This window comes from Chlamydotis macqueenii, chromosome 1, assembly GCF_036417535.1.
Source record: "Chlamydotis macqueenii isolate bChlMac1 chromosome 1, bChlMac1.mat, whole genome shotgun sequence".
Lineage (NCBI taxonomy): Eukaryota > Metazoa > Chordata > Aves > Otidiformes > Otididae > Chlamydotis > Chlamydotis macqueenii.
Genome location: NC_141556.1, coordinates 191,583,819 through 191,607,738, shown reverse-complemented (window position 1 = coordinate 191,607,738; position 23,920 = coordinate 191,583,819). Strand labels below are relative to the sequence as shown.

Here is a 23,920-nt window from a genome sequence, read left to right as displayed (position 1 = left end):
AGTTTGCATTCAAATAAAAACCACATCAACTGGCTTCCATTCAAATTCCTTGTTATTGGTGCTCGCCCTTCATCAGACTCCGGTGATGACTGTATGGAGGGATTTGCTCAACAGCTTCTCTTAAGTCACCTAATGTTAATCTATAGGTAGGGAAGTTGATAAAATAATTCACAACTTATTGCTATCAAAAGCAAGTGTTCTTGCTCTCTGCTGTGTAGTCCCTCCTCCTTGTGTTAGTTCACCCTCCTATCAGCTGCCTGAGTTTGCTAGCCAGGACAGAGTTTTATAATACAGTTAAGCTGAAGTATTTTCTTTTTCTGGTGGAGGTGGCGGGGTGGTGTGGAGAAAAAAGAATTTGCTCCCTCCAGGCTATTCCTTCCCTCGTTCTGCCTGTGACTATAGGACCCGTTGGAGCGAGTCCAGAGGAGGGCCACGAAGATGATCGAAGAGCTGGAGCACCTCTCCTGTGAGGACAGGCTGAGAGAGTTGGGGCTGTTCAGCCTGGAGAAGAGAAGGCTCCAGGGAGACCTTATAGCAGTTGTCCAGTACCTAAAGGGGGCCTACGGGAAAGACAGGGAGAAACTTTTTAGCAGGGTCTGTTGTGATGGGATGAGGGGTAACAGTTTTAAAATAGAGGGAGGTAGGTTCAGACTAGACATAAGGACAAAATAATTTACAATGAAGGTGGTGGAACACTGGCACAGGTTGCTCAGAGAGGTGGTAGAGGCTGCATCCTTGGAAACATTCAAGGCCAGGTTGGACGGGGCTCTAAGCAACCTGATCTGGTTGGAGATGTCCCTGCTCCTTGCAGAGCGGTTGGACTAGATGACCTTTAAAAGTCCCTTCCAATCCAAACTATTCTATGATTTTGTTAGGCAATTTTAATATTTCACTGTAGTGAATCAGTAGGGATGCTGAGGGCTACAGCAGAGTCATTCTAGGACCCAGCTTCCTTCCAACCTTTCTTCATCCCACAGTGGGATGCCGGGTTGGTTTGAAAGTCTATATCACTTTTCACCTGTCAGCTTTCTTCCCAAGCTCCCTGTCTCTTCAGTTCTGTGAGATATATCTTAGAGCTCTTATTTAAATAAAGGTATGACTGGTAAAGTTAGGAAGCTTGTCTGTTCTGTTTTGAAGTATCCTAAAAGCTGATATGTCGTCTTATTTGGTTCAAGTCCATGAGTGAAAAAAATAGAGGAACTTAAAGGCAAAACATATCGAGAGATTCATACATGCAAATGCCTCAGGGTTACTGTAATGAGAAGGATATGCAGTAAAAAATGTTTAGTGAATCTTCTGGTGGTGGTATTACCTTGACAGCTGTTCCTACTCCTATTCACACTGAAATGCCAATACCATAAAAGAGAAAGTTCAGTGGGTACATGGATAAACATAACATCTGGGGAAAGCGCCAGCATAGTTTCTGTGAAGGGAGATACTGACACCACCACAGACTTGCACCAAGTTCGGATGGAAAAAGGCAAATCAGGGAGCATACCTGGATTTTCAAAAGCGGTTGTGAAGGTTCCTCACCAAAAGCTATTAAACAAAGTTACCATGGAATTGGAGCAAATGTCCTATTCTGATCTGGAAATGTGTTTGAAAGATGGAAGCAGAGAATACAGTTTAATGGTTACTTCCATGATGGAGAAAAGTCAGCAATGCTCTCCTCCAGAAATGTTTGAGTTTACTGATGTTGTTTTACTCAGTATCTTCATCAATGATCTGGGAAAGAGGGTGCACACTTGGATGGTGCTAAACTCTCTCAGGTAATCAAACGCTGTGTTGGTGTAAAGAACTCCAGAAGGCCTCACAAAACTGGGTAAAAAGATGGCGGATACGCTTTGAAATAGATCAGTGTAAAGTAAAGCATAGAATTATCTGTTGGTCCTGGAAGTATACACTCACAAACTCTTGAAGTCACTGTTGTCAGCTCTCTGAAATCTTTGGCTCAAACCACAGCAGCAGCCAAAAAAACCCCACTAAGCAACAGCAATGTAAGGCATCATCAGGAAGAGTACTGAGAGCAAGACAGAAAACAGTTTGCTGCTCTGTGGGAAACCTTGATGTGCTCCTGTCTTAGGTGCAGCATGCCGTTCTGGTCTGCAAGAACACAGCAAATTTAAAGAAGGTATCAAGAAAGATTACTAAAGTGATCCAAGGGGAGAGATCAGCAGTCTTACAAAGCAGGGACTTAAAGGGGTTGGCTTCTGATTATGAGAAGACAAGGCTGAGTGGCACATGATCAAATTTCACAAATTAGGAAGGCCCCTTCAAAGGTGAATGCAGAATTATGGTTCTCAACACAGTGCATAGTGGGCTTCTGGAATCTGCTGCCTAAGCAGGCTAGAAAATATACAGTGTCAGCAGGTTCAAAAAGGGATTAGACAAACTAGTGGACGACAGGTCTGTAAATGGATTCTAAGGGGGGTATACAAAGGTATGTACAAACCAGGCATGTAGTATCCCTGTTACCGCAACTGTAGATGCTGGGAGTGTACGATGAACAACCAAAAGTAAGAAGGTCTCCCTAAATAGTATCTCCTTTGCTATTATACTTGTTTTATACAGAGGAATACTACTACCTCAAATTTTGAATTTAAGTTCCCTGCATTTGGCAAGATTGCAGGGTTTAGCAAACTGGAAATGCAAAGTATGGGTCTCGCTCCAGGAAACCATGTTGCTGATGGTGGTGCCACTGCTGGTTACCAAATACTGGGCTAGAGGTCTGACTCAGAAGGAGCATTTTCATTGTTGAGAATATTCTGTGTATTTCTAAGGTACAAAGCTGCCCTTGTCACTGTAGTCTGTTACTTTAACTCAATGTTTTTTCCAGACACAAAGCTGTGAGAAGAATACTGCTGTGTAGGATGTTCTTTGACTGGGATGTTCATCATTGTCGCTTGAACACTGAGATGTGAGCCGTGTCTTAAACACATGCATTCTGTGTAAAGGATCTGGTATTTGAAGTTCTGTGGCACTGGCTTTCTCTGTCTGTTATACTGTAAACAAAATACTTATTTTGTGTAAATATTTTGAATCTTTCTTAAGTGTACAGTTTCTGTAAGTAACATGTATTTATCCTTACTTTTGCCTGCAGAGGAGGTGGCAAATCTAGTAAAAACGAGTCTGCTTACAGTCATCAGTGCCCCATGAGATGTGATCTGCACTTCGAATATTGTTCAGTTTTGGGCCCCTCACTACAAGAGAGACATTGAGGTGCTGGTGCATGTCAAAATAAGAGCAATGAAACTGGTGAAGGGTCCACAGTCCTGTGAGAAGCAGGTGAGGGAACTGGGGTTGTTTAGGCTGGAGAAAAGGAGGCTGAAGGGAGACCTCATTGCTCTCTGCAAGGAAGAGAACCCTCTGGAAGGAGGTTGTAGCAAGGTGGGTGTTGTTCTCTTTTCCGAAGTAACAAGTGATTGGACGAGACGGAACAGCCTCAAGTTGTGTCAGGTGAGGTTTAATTGGATATCAGGAAAAATTTCTTCACCAAAAGGGTTGTCAAGCACTGGAACAGGCTGCCCAGGGAGGTGGTTGAGTCACCATCCCTGGAGGTATTTAAAAGATGTGTAGGTGTGGCACTCAGGGACATGGTCTAGTGGCAGACTTGGCAGTGCTAAGTTAACATCCAGACTCGATGATCTTAAAGGTCCTTTCCAACCTAAATGACTCTATGATTCTATGACGTTTCTTGTGGGAGAGACCGAGTCTGCCCTTGGGAGCACAGCCAGCCACAGGTTGCTCTTCTCTGTTAGGACTGCATCCAAAAGGGACTGGGTACGTGTTCCTCCTTCCTGGAGGTAGAATATCGGTCCTTAACACTTTCCGAATTGTTTTCTAAGGAAACTCCACTGCAACAGGTCTGGCGAAGCCGACGGACGAGTGTGTAGGAGGGTCTCTGCGCGGCCCTGCTGATGGAGTTCACGGCAGCTCCAGTCTGCCGCCCGCGGCCTCCGGCGCCCCCTCACGGCGCGGCCGCCCAACGGCCGCCACCAACCGCCGCTGGGGCGGAGGCCGCAGGCGGCTTCCCGCCTCCTTCAGCGCGCCCCGGCCGCGGGGTAACGGCCGGGGCCGGCGGAGAGAAGGCTGGCGAGCGGCCCGGCGAGCGGTGTCGGGCGGGCTCCCTCCTGAGGGCCGCGCAGGCTACTGCACGTAACGCGGCGCCTGTAGCCAGTACGGCGCTGCCGGGCACCGCGCGTCGGCGGTGGCGAAACCGAGCGGGGCTGGGCAAAAGGAAGGAGTGGAGAATTACCTCCAAAATGTCGATTTCTGAGATTTTGAAGAGTCTCAGTGCAGGCACGGAATGAAGGGCAGAGCGTAACTTTGGGGGAGGCCTCCGCCACAGAGCGCCTTGCTCTGCTCGTCCAAGCGGTCCCTCCGCCGGGCGTCCTGGCAGGAGCTGGGAGCGTTCCCTGCCGCTGTGAGCTGCTCCATCAGTAAAACGGAACAAAATGTTTGCCTGCGAAGCGTGGCAGCGCGTTAGTTACTTTCGCAGCTATACACCTAGTTTTGCCATTTCGATAGCCGTATGAATGTTTAACTTCTCTGCCGGTTGGTAAGTATCCCCGCACACGGCTGCAAGCGCTCCATAGGAAACAGGCGAGTTCCCCAGCCCGAGGTTTCGTCTCTCGGTAAGCCCAGGTGGACAGCAATGGGGGAAGGGAGGGGACACTCTCCACCTGCACGGAAAAATGGCATCTCTGGCTGCAAGTGCAGGATCCTTCCCAATAATAAGCAATAAAATTGTCAGAGAAAGTATTCCCCTATTTTCTACCCCAGCAGCAGTCCCTTTTGTTTTCCAGAAGACAAACCGTAACATAACAGGACAAACATAATTCACCGAGAAACATAAACAAAGGGAGTCTTAGGGCCTGAAAACGGTTTTTTATGTAATAGTCGGGACTATTTATCCTGGTAGGACTGCCTTCATTAGAAGATGAGGCTATTTAACTTAGTTTAAAACTTGAATGAAAGTAAGGCAAGCTGGTTACAATGTGTTAGCAAGTTCAGAAAGCGTGAGGGAACTTATTTAAAGAATTAAAATACGAGTTACAATGTCTTGGCTAACATGCTGTTTCAGTATGTTTCTTACACTAGACAAAACCCTGAGTGTATTTCAGCAGATCTGCTGAGAATTATTTATGTTTTAAAAATCTTAATACTCTAAATGGTTCCATTTTCTCCTGACGTGTCATTCATGAATGTAGCATTTTATCTGTAGCAATGAGAAGAAATTACATCACTTTTCTGTTTGCGTTTTCCTGTAAGGGCGCCCCTGAAACTTGCACTCACTGAAGCAAAACCAAAGGGTTTGATGAGAGATTTCTGCTATTTTTTCCCCCCCTGCTCTTTCTCCGCAGTTAAGCAACTCTATTCGTTATTGTTTTACAAGAACGCTTTTGTAATTCGTGCCGTTTGGGGGAGGATTACTTGTTTCACTAATTTACGGAGTGCACATCAGCAGATCATCGACGGTGGTTCGCCTGCCAGCCGCCCGCCCGCTGCTCTCCAGATGCGGGCCGGTCTCCCCTGCCCGCCGTCCCCGGTTCCGCGAGCGCTGCGGTTTACGCGGCCGGGACCGCTGGAGCAGGGCGCGCTGCCAGGCTGGAAATCGCTTTCCTAAACCCCCGCTCCTCGCTTTTGGCGAGGATCTGCACGGCGCTGCGCAGCTTCCCGTGGTCTTCCGGGGCAGGCAGGCTTAGTCGCGGGCTTCCCCGGCGGGAAAGCGAGGGCTGGACTGGGCCCCGGGGCAGCAGCACGCGTGGGGAGGGGTCGTGACTTTTTTAACATCCCACTCCACCTTGCCCTTCATCGCCGGGCAGCGGTGCTCCGCGGTTGGCAGCGCGGCGGGCAGGGGGGCTCGCTAGGGGTCTGGGGCTGGCCGGGCCGCCCTGGCGGGGAGCGCTGGCCCGCGGGCCCTGCTGTGACCGGTGGCTCCGACCGGGGCCGGTGCCCGCGCCGTGGCAACCGCGCGGGCCAGCAGGGGGCGCTGCCGCCCCACGCTGGCCCCACTCGCTTCCCCCGGCGGTTCCATTGGAGCAGCCGGAGACAAGTTGGCGCCATTTTGAAGCCGACAGGGGGACCGGGGCGAGCTGCGGAAGGGGAGGGGGTTAGAGGCGATTGGCTGCGGCTACGGCGGCAGCTCCTCTCCGAGCACGGAGCAGCGGCAGCGCGGAGCGGACCCGCCTGGGACCAGCGACGAGAGGCGGCTGCGGCGGGGTAAGGAGCTCGGCACCTCGGCCGCGGTTACCCCCACCCCGTTCCCGCTCCATTTTCCCTTCTCTGTGGCGAGGGCGGGGGGCTCCCGCTCGGACCAAGCTCCGCGGCCAGCGCTCGAGGAGGGGGAGCGCCCCCCCACCCCCAACCTTGGCCCGTGGCGGAGACCCCGCTTCCCATCCCCCTCACCCCTTGGCGGGGCTGCTCCCCTCCCCCCTTGCCCGTGGCCGGCGTCACAAATTAAATTTGCCGCCCCCCCTTCACCCCCACGCCCTCCCCCCGCCCCGGGCGCGGCGGGGCCCCGCGAAGGGGGTGACCTTGGCTGGGGTGTGCACTGCTCCGCGCTCGGCGCGTGGACCTGGGGGGGGTACTCTCCCCACCCCCCCACCCCCTCCGGGTGGCCCGGCGGGCGGTGTCGCGCGCTCAGCGCCGGTGGCTCCTGGGGGGGGCGGGGGGGCGGGGGAGGCTGCCCGCCCGTTGCGGTGAGCGATCGCGGCTCCCTGGGGTGTCCCCTCCCTCCCTGCCCGGGCTGCGCCGGGGCTCGGCGGCGGGACCTCCCCCCCACACCCCGCCCGGTTCGGTCTCTCCGCTCCGCGCTTTGCAGGGACCCTCGGCCGGGAGGAGCTGGCGGCCGCCGAGGACCTCGGTTTGGTGGGTCCCTACTTGTGCCAGCCCGTTTTCTTTCAAGCAGGCTTTTTTTTTTTTTTTTTTTTCTTCTTTCTTTCTTTTTCCCTCCCCCTTTGCATCAGGCTATGTTAGAAAGCGCTCGGGAGGGAAGCGTGGGGGGGTGGTTGCCGCCGCCTGATAGGTGAAAAACTCTGAATTTTACATCTCAATTGTCAGATGGAGAATGGTTAATTTATAGGTTATGTATTGTTTACGTTGAGAGCCTCTGGTCAGGAATCCAGGTCTGTAACTTCATCCCGCTGCAAATAAACCACTATCTGTTCTTCCAAACAAATCGACGATTAATGACGGTGAACAATCCTGGAAAATTAAACTGCAGCAGATCAGCTCCTACAGAGCTGGATTTTGTTGTGCTAGCCTTATCCTGACTTTTTTTTGTTTGCTTCCTGCACGGTTGCTTACTGAGAGCTGCGATTATTTTGTTAGGCTTTCTGTTTTCCCATTTAACACAACTGCTGAAGTATTCTCGTGTTGGTCTTTGTCTTGTGCTTGCTGGGTAGGTGCTTTGGCTGTAATAGATTTCTCTTTACTAGGGGTGGAATAGAACGAGTGTTGAAAATTTGAGTGGCTTTATAGTTGAAACTGGGTGTCAGATCACATTTTGGGAAGGAGATAAGATGACATGCATCATTCGGGTTTTCCCCTTCCAAACTAGTGGAATTGTTCTGTTTTCAGTTGATGAAAATTTTGCTTGATATGTCTTGTATGTAATATAGATATGCACTAAATCTTATATGTACTTGTGTGAAGTAATACCTCAAAAAGGTATGAAACAGCTGAATGTATGCTATGCTCAAACTGCCCTAAAAGAAAACAGAGTGACAACCAGGTAAGGTAGTTTGAGGTGTGTGTATCGCGTTTGTCACCGGCATTTGAAAGCGTGCACTACTGGAGAAAGTAGTTTAGTACTTGCATGGTGTCTTGCGTCTGTGTTTGAAGCAAGGCTGTACTTCATTACTGTGAGGTGGGGGGGTGTGGTGTGGTTGTGTGTGTGGTGGGTGTTTAGTTTTATTTTATATAGTTCTTACACAGTAGTATTTGCCTGTGTGTCTCTTGCATTCCCTTTACTAGTTACTATACAGGCTGGATAAACTAGTTCCGTTTTGATGAAATTGCTGAATAAATCAAACTAAAATGGAAAATTGTATGTGTGTAACACTTGTATACTATTTTTCATGTGTACCATATAAATATTGAGTTTATTAGACTGTATCTAGCAAACTTACTTATGGACTTAAATTGAGCAAGTCAGCTAAGTTATTATTAAGTTGTAATTAAAAATATAAAACCTAACAGTCATTCCTGGCATTTGGAAGAACATAGTAATGAAATACGGGCATGACCTCAGGCATTATCCATTTTTGGCTTTAGAACAGGAGGCTCTGTTACCTCCTATAGATCAAAAGAGATGCATTTTCTTTTGCGATATGTTGCACTCTACCAGGCTCTCAGGTTATGCTTTTTTCCTCTCTGTCTCTTTCTTTAGTCACACAGCTTATATTCATACAGAAGAATAAGAGGTTGTACAGGTGTGTGTAGGAGTCTTTTAGTAAGGGGGTTTTATTGAAAAGTTTTTCAAGTGTTTTTTCTTTAAGCCTAAGTTTGGAAGAGGTGATAAAGGCTACTTGTTGCACAAGGAGAATTTTCATAGGAGCAATGAATAACAAAGTGTGAAGCCAAACAGTAAAAGCATGCAAAATAGGAAATGGAGGAAAATATGATACAACTCATTACTTTTCCCTACCAGTTTTATTCTAATATTCCTTTCCATTAATATGTCTTAGCCCAAATACATACCCTCCTCTTTCTTGACGTAGTCTTCCCTCCTGCCTTCAGATGAGTTCCATTATTAGAACCAAAAAGTAGTTCTGGTGTGCGGTACTGACAAGTGGTGAGATAGTGTATCGTGTGCCTTTTTAACAAGTTTCTAAAGTAATGGTGTTTTCTCTCAGCACGAAATGTAAATACTGCAGCCTGAAATTATTTTCGGAAAGACTGAGAGAATTTTAGAGGCTTTTGATCAGTTTTGAAACTAGCTGGTAAGGGAAAGCTGAGGGAACTTTTTTAAAAGTGTGATGATCCTTGGTGGTGAAGCGTTGTGTGGATTCACCAGATTTGTAGATCCTCTGGACTGTCTGAACAGCATTGACAGATCCTGGAAGGAACCATGTGCAAGCTTTTAAAGAATTGCAAAATATATACTTTAAAAAAATAATATCTCCTTGCTCTCCAATGTCAAACATTTAAAAGTTGAGACTCTGCATGTATGTAAATGAACTACCTGTTGCTCTTCCATTGATGACCTCTTCAGCTGAATGTAGTTTTGTAGAAAACTTGATTTTTTTTTTTTTCTGCTTACTTCTGATGCGTAAGTAAAATATATCAAAAGTGCAGTGTATGAATGAAAATAAATTTTATTTTATCAAGTTAGTGGCTTGTTTAAAAAACTCTTTTGGAACACTTTGGATTCTACAATAAAAATGCCATTAATGTGGATAATTACTGTAACACATCTAACTTGAAACAATTCCATTAAATACAACTAATATTTTAACTTAGTTTTTAAGAGTCAAAATGTTGATGCCACCACTCTTTTTAAAGGTTATTACTGTCTGTCTTTGCATGTGCTGTGTTTCAGCCTTTTCTAAAGTGTGAAGAAGTCCTTGAAGTAGGTTCTGAGGAATAAGACTTTCATTACTTTATCCCAGTCTGGGAATTTACTCTTTGACATCCCATACCAAGCATTGGAAGAACATTCTGCTTGTTTTATACTGCCTGGTCTTCAGCTCCTGACAACTTTGGTATTAATATACTTCAGGAAATAATAATAATAATAAAAAAAGCACCATACCTCATTGGGAACAGATGGGCTTGTTTGTACTAATCATCTTGTGTCTGTCACCATTTATATGGTAGTACCATAACCAGGGATCAGGACCCCATCTGGGGTTTTCTAATTTAGACCCTGTTCTTTAAAGATCAATTCCAGACAATGCTAACTGTGTGTACTTTTTCTCTGACTTAATTGGAAATACTGGAGGATGCTGCTTATGCTGAAATGAGATGCTTCACTTGCATGCTTTTTAATGGACAAAAAAAAGACATGAAGCTAGCAGTCAAAAATGTTAGTGTGTTAATTGCTTCCATTGTATAGTCACCTCAACTACATTTCATAGCTCTTTTAAGGAGGACTAGATTCAGCTAAAACTTAATTGTTAATCACTTCGGAAGTAACTGTTGAGTAAGGCTTTCCACCTTTTGTGTAAATATACCCATTAGTTGTCCACAACTTCTGAGACATCCCCATTGTATCAACATTGTAGCTCAATTCAACATCAATCAGAATTCTGAAAGTCTCAGAAAGGAGGGAGGAGAAAAGAGTTTTGGAAAAAATATAAAACTAACAGTTACCCACACCAAGTGTGAACATACTGCTCATGAGGAAGTCTTAAAGTTTTGACCTAAATTTCTTTGTATGTAATCTTTGGGCCCCCTGGAGTTTGACTCTTCACTTCTGTTAGTTACTGCTTTGTTGCTTGGATGTAGAGGTTCAATAAAGACAATCAGATTTCTGGGAAATCTTTGTTTGACACTACGTGTATTAGATTTCTGTTCTTAACAAAAAAGAATTTGTTGTCAGTTATGAGAAGTGAGCAGAAGATACTTCATGGAAACTTTTTTGGGAATTCCCCCCCACCCCCCGTGCATCTACCTACTTCAAATTTGAAGGAGTCTTTTTGGGGGGAAAATGTACAAAGGTTCTAAGCAGCTTACTGTTAGATGTGATACTGTCTCTGATAATTATTTTGTTATTTGACAGGTCAGTATGAAGCATTGTGTGTTGTTCATTATGACTTGTACATTGAAATAAAGCATATGGAAGAGACTATAGCTTTTTGTGCCATCGGTTTGTGAAAGCTTTTATGTGGGACAGTGTCTATGGACTCTTCATGTGCCACGCAGTGCTTCTCAAAGGACTAAGGGAGACAAATTGTGGACACTTATCAAGTTATATAATAAAGTTTACATTGGATTTTCTTTCTCTGAGAGTGTGAACTATACAGAATAAGGCTATAACATTTTGCTTTCCTGGTTTTTGGAAATGTAAGAAAGAATAGATAAGTCCATTGATAAACTCTTCAGAAGATTTGTGAGTGACTGTTTTGAGAGATAGCAAACAGGAGATGTGTTTCCCTTCCATTTGCCTGGCTTAGATTCTGCAGTCAGTAGTTCTTAGCAGCATTTCTGTAACTGAGGGAATTAAGAACAGAGATTTTCATACATTTTTGGAAATATATGTTCTGCACTCATTTGTAATGGCTAGTATGTCTGTACTTGGAGAACTCAAAACATGTTGAAAGTCTTCCTGGAGGTACAAAAGGTGCCTATCGTAAGCTCTCAGTCAGGGTGTTTATACAGTGTTAAATATGAGCACATTTAGAGCAACTTTTTATTTCTTAATTCATCATTGCCCCTTTAATCTACTATATTACACACAAAATTACCTTAAAACAATATTCAAATTGCAATTTCTTTTTAAAAATAGGAAACAGTTTGAATTAATTTGTGTTCTTATAAGTACATGCTGTGGTAGTCTTTACTTATGATTTGTATGTAATTTTTTTGAACTTATTGTGTTTAGGAATTAGAGCTGCATATCAAAGTTGGCTGACATATTTTCCAAAAGCTGGAAAATGTGAAATGAATTGATAGAGGACTGTGTGAAGGGAAAGCATATCTAGCGATTTGGGTGATTGAATGTCACTTTGGAATACTGGGATTCTTTCTTTCTGTCCGTTTCTTGTGATCCCAGATAAGTCTGTTTAAACCAAACTTTCCACAAGTGCTTATTACTAGTGTGTTGATTTCCTGGGAGGCAGGCTCTACACCCTGACTACTTCTGTATGGCTCAACAGAAGCTTTAGTTTCAGACACAGTCTGGGATAACGTGGTGTGCTTTGAAAGTTGTGCCCTAAATTTCTCTAACTGTGCAGGCCAAATTGGTGGATAGTTATTAAATTTCAGTCTGTATCTCAGGTTACTCTCCTATAAAATGGGACGAAATCCATTATTATGAATAATTTTGTGAAAGTGTTATGAAAACAAGTTAATTTCTATGGCACACTAATATATTACAGTGGTGAGTCCTGTACGGAAGCCCAGTAGGAAATTAAGTCTTTTCAGAGCATGGTTTAAACAGAGTGTAATAAGGCGCACACATTAAATTACAAGGAGAAAAGTTGAGTAGCTTCTTTGCTTTGAATGAGAAAGAAATCCTATGGTGTGGAAGAAGATAGTGAAGGATCAGGTAAATCAGCTCCTTTGTGTGTGTTCTCTTTCATGTTGTATAAGAAAGCTTAATTCTATGTTTCCTAACTCTTTAATAACTGATTTTGCAACTATTTTCATACTTCTGCTCTTTGTTTTTAAGCGAACTTTAGTAAACAAATTCACTATATGGATGTGGTCCTGTGAGTCACTAGGTTGTAACCTTTAGCTACCTGTAGCTACTATTAATTAAATTAATGGAATGCTATTAGTAGCAATAAGTTTTTCTCTTTTAACCAACATTAAGTGGGATGAGGTATGAGAGCTTTTCTGTGGATTCTTGCAAATACGCATTACTGGTAGAAGAGCAGTGTAACATGTGATGGTTGCACATTGTACTGCAGGACCTAGAAAGGACTGAGTTCTGCTCAATTTGTATTTCCCTCACACCCCCCTGCAGCTCATCTGTCTGCTCTGATCTCTCTCTCTCTCTCTCTCTCTCTAGTGACTTCTGGGTCTAGTTTGTCCTCATACCTCTTCAGCCTTCTGATTCCATATCCTTTATTGTCCAAGTAAATCCTACTTCCTCTCTCACCTTGTTCAACAATAAGACTTACAGCCTTGAGGTTCTGAACTGTGTTGTATGGAGTTTGTGTATGTGTGGGTTTTGTGGTGTTTTTTTTTGAGGGTTCTTGCTTGCATGCCTTTCCCATAACCCCTAAACTTTCTAAACAGTTTTTCTGTTATAGCTTATTGGTCCCTGCAGTGCAGTAGGTAGAAGTGTGTCCATACCTCAGCTGTTTCCATGATAAGCTGAACTCTTTGTCTTAAAGACTTAATTAAGACATACTGCTCTTGAGCTGAGAATCTGGCTGAGGTGTGGACAATTCTACCTTTTTCTGATAAAGAAGCGGCAACATCTGACTGTGAGCAAACATGTGGATTCAGTTGTCAACAGGATTTAGCAGAGATGTTTTTTAGTCTGATTTAGCTATATTAAACTTCTAATTTCAGGGAAATTGGGAAAGAGCAACCTATAATGTGCACGTGAATAGTTCTTGTACATTAAGTAATAGGTGGAAACTGAACTGTTTTATCTTGCTTGTATGCTTACAGTCATAGTGCAAGCTGCTGTATCTATTTGTTAATACTTTAGAGCTTGCTCCTTCCAATTGCAAAATCCATCCTTTTAACAATGAGTAAAGGTTAGTTTCTATTGAGTTTTTTAATGTTACCTCCTACAGGTGTTAACTTGTGTCCTAACTGTTTCTGTTTATGAACATAATCCAATGGGATGTGTGTAGGGTTTTTTATTGTTTTAATTTGGGTTGGGTTTTTTTTTTTGTTGTTGTTAAGGCTGATGTGCTTTAGATTTCTCTCCTGGGTAGATTTTTGCCCTTCTTGTGGAGTAGGGTGGTATTGAGGTATTGTAAGAAAGTTGTCCAGTCTAGTAAAATGAGGTGTGTGTCCTTACTATGTATTAGCACAGATCTAAGCTTGAGTTAAAGCATAACCTGCTCACTAATGCACACAAAGAGTTTGACTGTCGCTGTGCAGCAAATATGTCACAGAATCTCTCAAGTTGGAAGTGATTCGTAAGGATGATCACATTCAACTCTCTGCTCCTCACAGTACTACCTAAGACTAGACCATATGACTAAGAGTGTCGTCCAGACACTCCTTGAACTCTGACAAGCTTGATGCCGTGACCACTTCCCTGGGTAGCCTGTTCCAGTGACCGACCACTCTCAGTGGAAGAACCTTTTCCTAATGTCCAGTCTGAACTTCCCCTGATGCAGCTTCTTTCCATCTCCTTGTGTCCCTATGTGAGTGATGAGCTGCATATGAAAGATAACTAAATATTAAATTTCAAAAGGGAAAACAGGCTATGGAGTTTGAAAATCTAGTATCAAGAAGGCTGGCATGGCTATAATAGTACATACGTTCCTGTTTGTACCTAAGCCAGGATTAAAATGTATCGATGTGTATAAATTTCTGAAACGAGGGTGCAAAGAAACTTGAGCCAGGGTCTCTTCAGTGATACTCAGTGACAGGACAAGAGGCAGTGGGCAAAAACTGAAACACAGAAGGCTCTATCTGAACATCAGGCCACATATTTCACTGTGATGGTGACCAAGCACTGGCACAGGTTGCCCTGGGATGTTGTGGAGTTTCCATCCTTGGAGATGCTCAAAAGTCATCTGGATGCAGTCCTCAGCAACTGGCTTTGGGTTGCAAGGAGGTTGAACCAGATGACCTCCAGAGGACCTTTCCAACCTCCAACATTCTGTGAAAACACAACCCCACAGGGCTAAATAATTATAAGGAATGAATAGCTGTAGTAAAAGAAATTACAAGAGTGAATAGATTATTGGCAAAGAGAGCTTACATGTTGGTTGAGCGTGGAGGGGGATGTCAAAGTAAGACTTTGCAGACTGAAACATGAAAGTCTTCAACTCTCTCTCTCTCTCTTTTTTTTTTTTTTTTTTAATAGTAATCTCACTCTAGTAGGTTAATGTATGATAGTAGATGTCTAGGCTCTGTCACTTGAAGTTTCTTCTAGTCCTGTGGTCTTAAAAACCTGCCATTAATGCACGTAGTTCTCCAGGTTGAAGTAAGTCTTCATGTAATTTGGAGAACAAGTCTTGTGAGGAGTGGCTGAGGGAACTGGGATTGTTTAGTCTGGAAAAGAGGAGGCTGAGGGGGAGATCTCATTGCTCTTTACAATTACCCGAAAGGAGGTTGTAGTGAGGTGAGTATTGGTCTCCTCTCCCAAGTGGTTGGTGATAGGATGAGAGGAAATGGCCTCCAGTTGCAGCAGGGAAGGTTTAGGTTATATATTATGAAAAATTTCTTTACTGAAAGAGTGGTCAAGCATTGGAACAGGCTGTCCAAGGAAGTGGTGGAGTCACCATCCCTGGAGGTGTTCAAGGAACATGTAGGTCTGGCACTTTGGGACATGGTTTAGTAGGCATGGTGGTGTTGGATTGGTGGTTGGACTTGATCTTAGAGGTCTTTTCCAGCCTTAATTCTATGACAATTTCTGCTTTGTGATCACTTTTATGGATTCTTCCTCTGTCTTCAGGAACACAATATTTTTTCAGTCTATGGTTTTCTGTCACTTAGAGTTTTGTGAAAAGAAAAAAAAATATTGTGATTATCTGGGGGAACTGATACAAGCCATCTGGATAGGCAACTTTATTTGTAAAACACCCAGCTGAATGTGATTTTGGTACTGTTAAGATTTTCATATGCAGTCCTAATATAAATGTTTGTTTATAATTCATATTGATTAAGAGCGGATGCAATGTTACTTAGCACAGCATCTGGCTTTGCAGTGCAATACCCATGCTTTTTTTTTTTTTTTTTTAGGTCTTACAATTGTCTATGCCACTACCATTTTTTTGTTTGACCTTTAGTAATTATGTGTTGGATCATTTGTAGTAGGATGTAAAGCATTTAATTTTATATTTTTTAACATTATATACAAAGTTAGATATGGAAGGGAGTCTCATTTATGTGTACAAATTCTGATCTGTTACTAAAGCAACTTTATACTGGTTATCCATCTATAAAATGTTACAAAATGTTTTGCTATTGTGTTAACATGCCAATATGCTTAATGTTTGGAGGTTTGGTTTTTTTTTTGTTTGGTTTTAATTCTTGCCAAAAAAACCCAACGAACTGTAATGGTAAGACTCAATAAGACTTCCCCCGCCCTCCCCCCCCCCCCCCCAAATAAATGGTATACTGAAATAATACCAAGTGTTGCTTCCTCTCAAGGGGTGATACAGTGATTAAACTTTATTTGTACCTGATGTCTGTCTATTGGAGTTACCTTCTGCTTTCTGTCGTGTTCCCTTTTTTTCCCTATGGCTTCCATGCCACTCTTGCCTATTTTACTTTCTCCCTTGTATATAAATACTGTAGATGTTAGTCTTCTGAAATTATGTGATGCAAGATGTCTGAGGTTTTTATGACTGTTTTTTATTTGTATGCTGTTATGAAAATAGAGTTAATATAAAGGAAAATAATAGTTCCTGGTTCCTTTCCCCCTATTTCTTTCCAGTTGTTGGGGGAAGAAAACAAATCATTCTTGCCTTACTAAGTCTTTAAGTAGCTTCCATGCTGAAAGAGGACTGTGTCAAAACTATGGCCGTAGTCTAGCGTTGTTGTGAAATTTTTGATAGCTAACTTGGTTGTCAGTTCTTCTGTTGTTTTAGAGTACCAATGTAAGAACTTTCTGTCAGTGTTTCTGGTGATCCTGGTAAAAGCAGCGTTTTGTAGCGTGAAAGGTTTGCTTTTTCAAATAACTATTCAAGTAACTTACAACAGCAAGATACTAATCTCCTTTGTATACCAATCAGATTCTGCTGTATTTATTAGGATATTTTGCTTCAGTTAGTTGTTAGTTTGCTTCAGAAAGTTGTTCCAAAACTTTAATTAAAAAACTAGAAGACTTACTCCAATTACCAGTTGTTCTTCATTGTCTGAGCTATTTATCTTTGCACTTTTATCTTATGGTGGTTTGTTTTCTTTGGGTGGGATCTTGCAGTATTTCTGATATTTGTAGTGATTTCTACCTCTCTTCCACTGATCCTTCTGACTTCCTCTTCTTGTTGCCTCTGTAGATACGCTCTCCTGATGTAGCAGCCTTTATGTGCACTTCTCCCAGTTTCAATTTGTCCCTGCTGCTTGCAGGGTTGGACTAGATGACCTTTGAAGGTCCCTTCCAACTCTAACCATTCTGTGATTCTATGAATTATCTTGATGTTAGGTGCTGGTAGTTGTACTTAATATTCCAAGCAAGTTCTTGCTAGTACCTGAAAATCTATGTTAGATGTTGAGTTTTGTTCATTTGTTTTTTTGAAGTACTTTGTCTATAATTAATGTTGTGTAGTGATGGTGTCTAGTCTTGTGGTGATTTTCTATGCCTGGATGTAGGCATAGGACCCCCCCTTCAACCTCCTGATTTTTCCCATTACAGTTGATTTTCTTTCAGACTTGTGTCATATATTCTTGTTTGGGGGTTCAAACTCAGTCTTTATACTTAAAAAAACATTTCTGTTTCTCTACTCTTGTATTTCAGTGTTTTATTGAATGATGATCTGATCCATCTATGATTTCTAATTTAATGCTTACATAATAAATGATTTTCAGTGCAAGTAAAGTGCAAATTGTTTTATGACAGACTAGTCAGACATAAATTGTCCTAGGGTAATACGATAACCTTAGAAATTACATTTATCCCTGTATTTAAAATTCTTACTTTAGCATGCAACATTTTTCTAAACTCTTCAAATATTATTGATACCAAACTAGTGCAGCTGTAGTGGCAGTATTACGTTTTGCTCTGTGTTATTAGTGGCAGTGCTGCCTTTATTTTCTTGTACTACACCATAATCTTTAAAGTTAACTTGCATTTTTTAAATTGAGGTGTACTACACCTTTAATTCTTAAATACTTTTAAAAAGCTTTGTGTACCACACTGGTTCATGAGTTCTCAGATGGTGTCTGTGCTGTTGCTTTGATTTGCAAATGTGAAGTTAAGTGTAGACACAGTAAAGTCTGATTGAATATACCTGTTACCAATTGCCATAGGAATTAAGTTTTATCTGCTATGTCTTTGAAAATAGGTATTCAGCTGATTTTATTTATTTTATTTTTTTTTTTTTTTTTTTTTTTTTTTTTTTTTAGGGTATTTCAATGTCATCTTGATACCCAGTCATTACTATGCAGCAGTACTCTTCTTTTTCTTTTTGGTTTTAGCTACTGAAGTGCGATTTGTTTGTTTGTTTACAATGGCCATCTCAGTTTGGCTCCAATTCTGTCTTTTCCTGTATTTCCTAGTTAATGGTGCAGCTCTCCTATCTTGAGGACTCTGATTACTACTTACAACTTTTACTAAGTGGTTGTTTGAATTTGCTTAGTAGTATGAAAACTTCCCTTGTCCTCCAATCAAGGGAGCAAACAGCTTAAAATTCATTTTTGTTCCTTTGGCATGGACATTGCCTGTGATTGGGTAATTGTGTACATCTCCAAATCACTTCTGCTTTCAGTTTGTGCCTTTCAAAACAGACTTTATGCACTGCTTGTGTCAGTTTGATATAAACATTCATTGTCTGAATGTTGGCAAAATCGTATCCTGTGGGATTACATACTTATGTGATGTTGCTTGTGAAACTTAAGTCATAACATTAGCAAGAAGTATGGGAGAAGTCTTGATTTCTTGACTTAGATCAATATACGCACTTTAATTTTAATCTTGTTTAGACCACGCCCTTATTGTAGACTCTAGGTAATTTTTTTTTTTTCCGCATTCTTTCCTAAACTCCCTTGAAATATAAGCTCTCAAGGCATGGATACATGATCAATAAATACAATCTTTGTAGGCTTTATCGTTAAAATCAGGAGTCTGTAGAGAATATCATGTGGCTTTTTAGAATCCTTAGACAAGTTTTCTTGGGGGCAGAGATAAAGCTAAAACACTCTTATGCTAGAGTAGTATTTTCCTGAGTTCGTATTTGTATTCTAGAGGAGAGAGAAACTAGCATCTCTTTAGACAGCTCTGTCAGATTTGAGATGCATTGAGTTTAGATTATTTCATCTTGGATTTATTCTTGGACATGATTGAGCCATTAATGCTTAGCTGAAGATCCTTCGCATAGGATATATCATAAAAGTATTTCAAGTTTTGTCAAAGCTAAAGTGACTGAATTTTTTTTTTTTTAATTGAGACTATCAAGAAAAAACAAGAAATGTTAGCAGCCTCTCTAAGGTACCTAAACTTCATAGTGTTTGATACTGACCTTTAGTGTGTGATAAGGTTTTATCCTTTGAAGGTTAAGGTGAAAAGGTCATTGTCAAAAACTTAAGGATTTTCTTCAGACTTAATGAAACTTACCTCTGTTCTCTGCACCTGCCTTTCTCCCTGCTTCTCCTCCCTGCTGGAAAAGTCTTATCTTTTCACAAAATCCCCTGCATCCAAGCTGTACATCAAATACTGCATTTCTGATTTTTTGAGTATAATGACATCCTCCCTATTTGCAGCTCTTCCTATGCGTTCTTTTTCCATTTCTTTAAGGAACAGTATTTTTGTACAGCAAAATAAATTGCTTATTACAGGACTGGAGATGTTTAGTAAGTGTGTTAGGTGAAAACTGCCAAGCTCCTGTCCAAACAAATTTAAGTCGAAGCCAATTGGAATGACTTATTGTACTTTCTTTACAATATTACTGTTTTTGTAATTTCACATACTCTGCATACAATGTTAAACACTATGAGAACTGGTTGTAGTCTGCCTGTCACGTGCTTGCTTTTTTCAAGCTTTGATACAGTATGCTTGCATAATATGACCACCTAACAAGCAATGAGATGGAGTGTAGCCTAGTATTTGGCTAACTGACAAATATATTGTAGATGTTTATTTCACTAACATCATATTTTGTCATCCTACACTCTTCCACTTTATGAAACAAATAATTACACTTCAGAAAATCTTAACCGATATTTCCTTGTTCAGTTATGTTTTCACCTTTTTCTTTCTCTGTCAGAATCTTTTGCTATAGTCTTCCAGTTTTTATCTCCTTGTCATTTATTTTCCTGCAGCCATGCACAGAAATACGGAAATGTAATCGTAATGCCTGCAGCCCACTTAGTCTTGTGTAGAAGTATGAAAGCTGAGATCTCATCATAACAGGCCAATTTTGTTTTTCCTTAGGTTGTTGCTTGGTTTGGTGATGAATTCTGTTATGTAGTTTGTAATTTTTTTTTTTTTTAAACTGGGTTTATTTCAATGAAAATGCTGTTTCATAAATGTAAAAAAAAAAAAAAAAAGAGGCAATTTTGTTTTTCTCATTTTTGCTTTTAATTACGTCGAAAAATGATGAAATTTACAGGTTAGGTCACTTGTGGAAGCTGCAAGTGTCTTCAACGCCACTGGAGAGCTGTATGCTGACATAAGTTGGTACTGAATACTGTCTACTTGCTTAGTGTTTGGGAGGCTTTCTCTAATGAAGTTTGAAAAAAGTCTTTGCAGCAGAAGTGGAGACTTGCCTGGGATCATTTCCTAACTGATTGCAAGGGGGATTACTGTATTCTGTGTAAGTTGCTTGCAGGTGTTTTGGCACGCATGTGCTGACTTTGGTATCATGGCTTGTCTTCATGTTTTGTTCTTATTCTTGTGTTTGTTCTTTTCCCGAATCCTCCAAATCTCTGTTCATTATGAAAATGAACACAGGTATTATCTGTACATCTTTTCGTTTTCCACAGTGTTTACTTAATATGTTAATAAAGAGACTTAATGTGCTTTGCCATATTTTCTAATGGAAGGTTGGAAAACAGCGTTTCTTGACTTAAACAGGCATTATTACTTACGTATTGACTGTCAAAGGATTGCCATTAATGAGAGTTCTGTAGTGAAACCCAGTATTTTTAATATAATTTACCAGGCTGAGTGTGTTATTTTTGGTAATGCTTACAATGTGGTTCTTCATTCCAGAAGACCTTTAATTAGTGACTTCTGTAAATTCTTCCTCTATCAGTCCTTATTTATGGTGCTGCCTTACAGAAATAGGAAGCTAACATTTTCTTGATACTATGAATAATACTAGTATCTTCATTTGATGATGGTTAAGTAAAGAGTGTAACATAATACAGTGTTTCTAAAAGAGAATGTAAAGTATTCATCTAGACATTATATCTGAATCCGTATGAAAAATTATTTGGATTTACGTGAGCACGCTTGGTTCAGTACTCTACAGTTTTCTATTTTACTCAACAGCAAAAAATTAACTGCCAAGTTTCAGCTTGGAGTGGCTTTTTTAGTTGAGTTATAACTCCTTAGCTGTAGATTTATTATGGAAATAGATTTAATTTAGTGGCACTTATATTATGAAAGTCTTTAACAGCTAAGTCACTTCTCACCTTGATCAATTGTTGTCACTTGGCTGTACACAGCAGGAATTTACCAGGATGTAGAAATTTTCTCTAAGTGGCTTAAATAATTAAATTATTTGTGTTTTATTAATAATCCTGTTGTAGTAGAAAGATGCCTGCCTCTTCCACTTCTTGAAGTTGCTGAGTAATTTCTTCAGAATACCTTGTATCTTCTGTGGAAATTACAGCTTGATCAATTTCTTGATAAGTGCTATATTGTTGAAACAAAGTTAGTACTTTCAAAGTGTTTATGATGTTTTGTATTTATTCATAGAAGGATGCTACCTACTGAGGGTACAAAAATAAAAATAAATAAAGGATAGAAATAATAAAAACAAATTACAGACAGCATGTTGACAGAAGAACAGAGCTTTGGAGTAAACTCTATATTGTGATTTTTGAGGTGAAAAAGATTTGACTTTCTCGCAGTATTCCCTGAGACTATTTAGGGAAAATGTTCTTGAGTCTTCTAAACTGTATTTGTATTCTTGATGGAATGGCCTGTGACAATGAGGGGCCACTGGTCATACTGCTTGATTGTGGAGAACAGGTTGATGAATATCTGCAAATCCTTTTTCTTGGCTACGCTTTCTTGTTGGAGTGATATGTACTGTGTAAACACATATATTTAAATCTCTACACATTGCAACTTTCTTCTGTGACAGCAACTTATTAAATTCACTGGGGCTTCTAATAGCTCTGTGAATGTGAAGAAAGTATTATTCCCAGTGACTCATTGTAAAATACTTTTAAATCTATGTTTGCAAGACATAAGTATTTGTATAGGTCATATTTATGTAAGCTTTCTTAAATTTGTGTGCATAATTTAAAAATACTGATCTCAAGATGTAACTACATAAATAACTATGTATAGTTCAGTGAAAGTTCTGAAAAATAAGAATGATGGAGTTTGTAAAGTTGACTTTTTTTTCTAGTGATCTTCTGTGTCCTTGTGTTTGGATTCTGGATTTTAAAGAGGAGGCAATAGTAAGGCAGGAGACAGGCTTATAAGGAAAATAAGAATTGATTTGCTAAAGCTTGCTTCATCTCTTTGGAAAGATTTCTATAAAAATATCTGAAGGATTAAGATTTAAACACATGTATGGATCACTGAAAAAGTACTGTTGACACATAACTTGATGTATGTTAAGACATAGTTTGTTTAATGATTAGTACAGTTAATTAAATCACTGTAGGCAGTGTGAACTGTCATCCAAACAAAATGCAATTAAATAGAGTGTAGTTTAAGTCCTCCTTTTAGATCATTGACTTAGCATCCTGTATTGATACTTATTGACCTATTTAATATATTGCATCAATACTTATGCAAGATATCAACCCATTTTTTTATTTGCATATGTGTAATCTGTAGTTTATACTATTGAGCAAGTAGAGTATGTGTAGTTAAACTATTGGTAAAGAAGTGTGTACTATATAGAAACCACTTGAATATTGAATCTTTTAATATTTAATATCATGGCCAGTAGAGCTGGCTGGAAATGAGTAGCTATTGGGTCCTGCTAATTATGTACGGAACTACTAATTTGTATTTTATTTGAGTTTGACCAAATTTTGGCAATAGTACTTGTAACTAATTAACTGTTCAGAGTGATGGAATTGTTCCCCATCTGTGGTCTGGCTGATAATAATAATTTTATATTTAAAGATGATCTTTCAATTTAACTTTTGTCACAGGAGATGGATGACTTTAATCCATCCCATTTTAATGTCCAATAAATGCAACTTCCACTTTTGTTGCTTTTCCCATGCTTTAATTTTCCTGTTAAATTGTACAAAGAGTATATATTTTTGTCTTTCTTGCTTTTCTCTGTTTCTTTTCTTGTACTAGTTTCTTCCACCACTACCCTCCCCGCCGTGTACAATTTAGTTTTTAATTTATAAAGCTTTTTTATACATACCATTTTTCCATGTGCTTCTACAGACTTGTTCTTGATTTCAGGTCTCTCAATTTTGAGTTGCAATGGTGCTTCTGTGTTGAAAGAGTCAATGCCTAGACACCTAAAGTCCTACTGATTCATCTCCTTCTGCACAAGGAGTGTAATTTGTATTTTAATATATCTTAAGCTAATATAGCATTTTTTTGTAGTTTTTGAAGACCTGACTTAGTTTATAGTACTGCTTAACATAAGCAAAGCCTAATTGAATAATGATTTTTATTGCTGTGTATTAGGATTAGTACTTGTTATATATTTGTTGAAGTGTCCTGTTATATTTATCTGCTTTTTTTTGTTCTCATTTAACAGCAGAAGCAGTGCACATCTTACTAATTAGTTAATAAGCTTACCTTCTGGCTGGTGCAGTGCATCTCAGAGTTTGGAGTATTTTCTTGCCTTAAAAAAGCAAGTATCCATGTGAACACTTTCCTTTTCCTTTGCCTTCTGATTGTGTATATGGAGTAGTACTGGCTTTCTGAATATACTTTGGAGAACTTCTGAAGTTTCAGTTGTTAAAAATTAAAACAAATCTGCCAGCCAAGTCTCTTGTTGAATCTCAAAGAAGCTGTCCAAGAAGTGCCCTTTTTCAAAATGCTTTTCATCTTCCAGTATATTCCAAAAAAAGACAGTGCATCTTTAAAAACAAATTTTAAAAGCTTTTTAAAATTCAGTCATTGGATATCACCTCACTGGCTCATGGATTTTTATGCTCAAATATGTCCTAGATACAGCTGGCCTTGAGGCTGCTGTTCGTAGCTGTCACTGTCTTCCTTTTCTGTGACAGAAGTTAACTGAAACAGCTGGCGTAACTGATACATGAAATCATAGAGACTTTCATTTGGTTAGAATCAGGT

The 23,920-nt window shown here is 40.6% G+C and overlaps 1 protein-coding gene across 4 annotated transcripts in view; it reads left to right on the top strand.

Annotated features, from left to right (window-relative positions):
- Positions 1–6,150: 6,150 nt before the first annotated feature.
- The window catches only part of PDS5B (PDS5 cohesin associated factor B), a 118,867-nt gene continuing 101,097 nt past the window's right edge, over positions 6,151–23,920 (top strand). For all 4 annotated transcript variants that reach the window (XM_086771994.1, XM_086771991.1, XM_086771993.1 and 1 more), the window contains exon 1: positions 6,151–6,222. The gene's annotated coding sequence lies outside the window, so the exon portion shown is untranslated. The remainder of the gene's footprint in view (positions 6,223–23,920) is intronic.